Raw genomic sequence first — 5,000 nt, 5'->3', positions numbered from 1 at the left:
GAAGGGTGAAATTAATTAATTTGGAATAATTATCAATTACACCAAGTAGTCTTCGGCATGTAAAAGCCTCATTCGAGGAAAATTTAAGTAATACTAAGCAATAAAGGGTTTAGCAACGAATTGCCTTACCACATACCGAATTTAGAAATAGCAGTCAAAGAGTTATAGCTATTTCTTCTACTAAAAAGGGAGATCTCAGTAAAAACAGCAATTGGAAGGCAGACACAAACAGGTAAGAGAGAATGAATTGACGGCAATCTATCATACAATTTTAAGTTATCTACGGACGTACGTTTCGAAATCAAGTTTTTAGGAAAGCATAAGAATTAAATATTAAATAATTCTATCTCACCAAAACTTCTTTTCTCTTCAGCGTAGAATACTATAATCATAAATGATTATATATTGAATTTTGAGATACTAGAAGGCACCAACTCAACTCAGTATCAGAGCGAGCTAGAATCCGCAACTAGTATCACCAAATTCAATGTGTGAATGAAAAGATTGTGTCACCAGCCCCTTCCCACCCGCGTGTAGCCAAAACAAGATGCTGTGGTCATCTACTGAGATAAAATATGGTTATCCGTAATAATGAAGGGTGAAATTAATTAATTTGGAATAATTATCAATTACACCAAGTAGTCTTCGGCATGTAAAAGCCTCATTCGAGGAAAATTTAAGTAATACAAGCAATAAACCCTTTATTGCTTAGTATTACTTAAATTTTCCTCGAATGAGGCTTTTACATGCCGAAGACTACTTGGTGTAATTGATAATTATTCCAAATTAATTAATTTCACCTTCATTATTACGGATAACCATATTTTATCTCAGTAGATGACCACAGCATCTTGTTTTGGCTACACGCGGGTGGGAAGGGGCTGGTGACACAATCTTTTCATTCACACATTGAATTTGGTGATACTAGTTGCGGATTCTAGCTCGCTCTGATACTGAGTTGAGTTGGTGCTTCTAGTATCTCAAAATTCAATATATAATCATTTATGATTATAGTATTCTACGCTGAAGAGAAAAGAAGTTTTGGTGAGATAGAATTATTTAATATTTAATTCTTATGCTTTCCTAAAAACTTGATTTCGAAACGTACGTCCGTAGATAACTTAAAATTGTATGATAGATTGCCGTCAATTCATTCTCTCTTACCTGTTTGTGTCTGCCTTCCAATTGCTGTTTTTACTGAGATCTCCCTTTTTAGTAGAAGAAATAGCTATAACTCTTTGACTGCTATTTCTAAATTCGGTATGTGGTAAGGCAATTCGTTGCTAAACCCTTTATTGCTAGTATTACTTAAATTTTCCTCGAATGAGGCTTTTACATGCCGAAGACTACTTGGTGTAATGATAATTATTCCAAATTAATTAATTTCACCCTTCGTTATTACGGATAATATATATATATATATATATATATATATTATTATATAGTACAAAGTAAGATAGGGCTTATGAATGTAACCCACTGTGGGATATTAATTATCCAATATACTGTTGGTACAATACCCTAAAACTTAATACATAAATGTTTTTAATTGCAATGCAATTCCTTTATTGCATTAAATGGGCGAAGGTAAAGAAATATTTTTACCATAAATATATAAATACAAATAAAAAAAAATGGAGAAACAAATTTAGTTTGTTCATCAACTTAGGGATATTATAATGTTGGATTATTTATTCATTTGTTCTCATTTGTAAAATGAATAAATAATCCAACATTCTAAAATCCGTAAGTTGATGAACAAACCAAATTTGGTTGGAGAGACGTTGCTCGAATGAGTTTCCGGAACATCCAATGTATCTCTGTGAGAGTGTGTTGTCAGCGCTATGTCTGTATCTGCTGGTGTTGCTGTTGTTGTTGCCGCCGTCATCGTTGTTGTTGTTGTTGTTGTTGGTGGTGGTGGTGGTGGCGGCGGCGGCGGCGGCTTTGCTGGTTCTGTTCCCGTATCTACGGCTGCTACTGCTTTTACCAGTAGTATTTCCAGGGTTTGCTAGTACGTCGGCTTTATAGACGACCCCTTTCGTTTCGCAATTGCCTCCCATCAGGCATCTGTTGCGGTTCCTGCATGAACATTCTGCTTCCACCCATGGCCTAGAGGCGCTAACTAGAATGCTCTTAATATTGGGGGCACAGCTAAAAGAGACTCTAACGTTGCGCCTGTTGAAAATGGCCACCTAACTATGGGAGCTAATGAAATGCTTATCTATTAATTAAATAAATATTCTACCTACGGCCGTTTTTGTGTTAAGAGAGAAGTGGGGGTGGCAAACCAAATGGGATATCCGCAACACTTCCTTCTGCGGTTGTTGGGTTTCGGCATGCAGGAGATGCGATTCCTAAATCCTCTGGCAGCTAGAGCCTCGTTATATTAAGGGGTCGCTGTATCGAAATCTCTTGGCTGGAGGAAAGGTCCGTGATTCCCTAACATCCTTCACCAGGTTTTTGAACACGATGAGTGGGTGACAGGAGGCCGTGTTGATGTACATTAGCTTCTCGTTTAGTTTGTGGTAGGACCTGTATGTAACGGAACCCAAGTCGAGCGTGACGTTTAAGGAGCCCGCGGTTGTGAAGTTAGTCTCTATGGGGATTTTCAGTCCCATGGAGGCAAGCGTTCTGATTAGACCTTTTCTAAGCCTGTCAAGTGTATGCCCGATTTTACCCTAGAAGTGGCCAGGGCATCATCTCCGTAGCGGCCAAAAAGGACAAAGGGGAACTTTTTCCTAAGGGTATCGAAGATATACAACCTGATGAGATCGCATACGTCAACGCTACGTCAAAGGAGCCCGTGGGGTTGGATTGCTTGACCATGCCGAACCTCTGTTCAACAGCACTGCTTTTCTGGCATGCATGATGACATCTATATCTCTGTCGCTAACGTCAGTGAAGCCTCTAGCAAAAGAAAGCGCCTTGGCCAGTAGCCCATTTGATATAGACAGGTAAAAGTCGTCTACATCAAACTGGGCGAACCTTGTTCTGCCTCTTCTATTGTTGGTGTTAAACCATGCGGTCACTTCGTTGCTGTTGCGCCACAGAGAAAGGTTGGTGGGCCACCTTATATCATTATTGATGTTTCTCAATATGTGCTTGCTCGCCAGACCGATCTCGGATTTAGCCGGATTGATCAGGCGGTATTTAGGGTTTGAGGCCAAGTTCGGTTTATGATCTTTTACAGTAAGGAAGGCGTTTCTTTTAGTTAGGATCTCCGCTATCTCTAGCTCATTAGCTAATTTTTAATGTCGTTATAGGTGTGTGGGGAAGCGCCCCTATAATTTTGAGTGATACTGTTTTCTAATAGTCTATCGTAATCGAGGGTGTCTATCCTATATAAGATTTTCGTCTTCTTTGACAAGATTAGAGAATCTACCTGAGCCTTTTGGCAATCTAATGACGACCCGGAGCTTCTGTTGGAAAGAGCAAGAGGACTTACGGAATTTCAGCTTGGGAATAATGCCCCGTAGGTCCATCTCGAAGGCTTCGAGGTTATTTATATATATATATATATATTCTTTTATTTGTTTGTTTCAGCTGGAGCACCGCCCAAATGAAATTGACCCCAGGACTTATTCTTTGTAAGTCAATTCTGTGATAGCAACTACTGTAGGAAGGTCTTGAAGTGTTGTGCAACGAATTGCAGCTCGTTTTAAGTCATTAGGATCGACAGATACTAAACCCAAAACCGGTAAACCTCGTAAAACTTCAAGAAGACAGGATTGTATTATGATTAGAATGTCACTGAAAGATAGGCTTAAGAGTGCTGCTGTTGCTGTTGAGCGGTCCGGTCTGAGTGGTCCGAAACGTGGTCCTTTGCTATTCGTAAGACCCGCAGAAGAGAAAGCAGGTCAACCCCCGACACCGAGAGCATCGACGGATGGATGAATGCGCATCCAGGCTCAGCGGTTGCGCAGGAAGTCGGGGTAAGAGTGCTGCTGAGATATCCTGCGAGTTTATCTCCCCTCCCGATGTCAACGTATCGTGCAAAACAGTTTCTCGGAGGTTACGAGGTTCTGGTTTGCTTGCTCGACCACCGGCAAAGAAACCACTGATCTCCAAGAAGAATCAAAGAGATCGTCTTCGTTTCGATCACGAACATGTCGTTTGGACAGAAGAACAGTGGTTGCGGGTTCATTTTAGCGATGAATCGAAGTTTAAAGTGATTGGTTCCGATGGCGGGATGTACGTCCGACAAAGAAGTGGCGAAAGGTTATCTCGTGCGTGTGTGAAGAAGAGAGTGAAATATGGAGGAGGCAGTGTCATGCTAAGGGGAGTGATTTCTGTTGCTGGTCCTGGTCCACTTATTCGCCTACAAGGGACTGTCGGTGCTGAAGTCTACAAGCAGATTCTTAGACAGCATGCCCTTCTACATCTCCAATCCTCGTCAGTTCAATCTTCTATCTTCGTGCAGGACAATGCTCCCTCACACTGCGAAGAAAGTCAAAGATTTTTTGAGTGAGGAAGGGGTTGATCTCATGGACTGGCCACCTCAAAGTCCAGATTTCAACCCTATAGAAAACATTTGGAATATTATTGGAGATGGGGCGCGAAGGACATATCCAAACAACCAAGATGAACTCTGGAAATTATTGAGAAACGAATGGAACAATATCTTGCAAAAAATTGATTCAGTCTTGAGGTAACAAATGTCAGGAGACCATTGATAGTAAAGCAATGTTCACAAAATATTAATAGTAAGGGTTTTCTTGCTCTTGTTCCATTTTTCATTGTTTTTCTGACCCTTAACTTTTGGCCGTTGCAGTTTGGAAGATTATTTGTTTATTCCCTCATAACTTGTGTGCGTGTGTGTGTGTGTGTGTGTGTGTGCACAGACACACACACACACACACCATCCTACCAAATACTAAGCACACACAGACACATTTACATACACAACAATAAACCCTGGGACCAATCAAAAACGGCCCACAAACACGTATATATATACCAACACACACACATGAATACATATACACTCACACATACACACA

The 5,000-nt window shown here is 40.5% G+C and overlaps 1 protein-coding gene across 2 annotated transcripts in view; it reads right to left on the bottom strand.

Annotated features, from left to right (window-relative positions):
• The window catches only part of LOC115220479 (zinc finger protein 474-like), a 105,433-nt gene that overhangs the window by 97,373 nt on the left and 3,060 nt on the right, over window positions 1–5,000 (bottom strand). The gene's annotated exons all lie outside the window — the stretch shown is intronic.

This window comes from Octopus sinensis, linkage group LG16, assembly GCF_006345805.1.
Source record: "Octopus sinensis linkage group LG16, ASM634580v1, whole genome shotgun sequence".
In the NCBI taxonomy this organism is placed as follows: Eukaryota; Metazoa; Mollusca; class Cephalopoda; order Octopoda; family Octopodidae; genus Octopus; species Octopus sinensis.
This window is presented reverse-complemented; position numbering and strand designations above follow the sequence as displayed.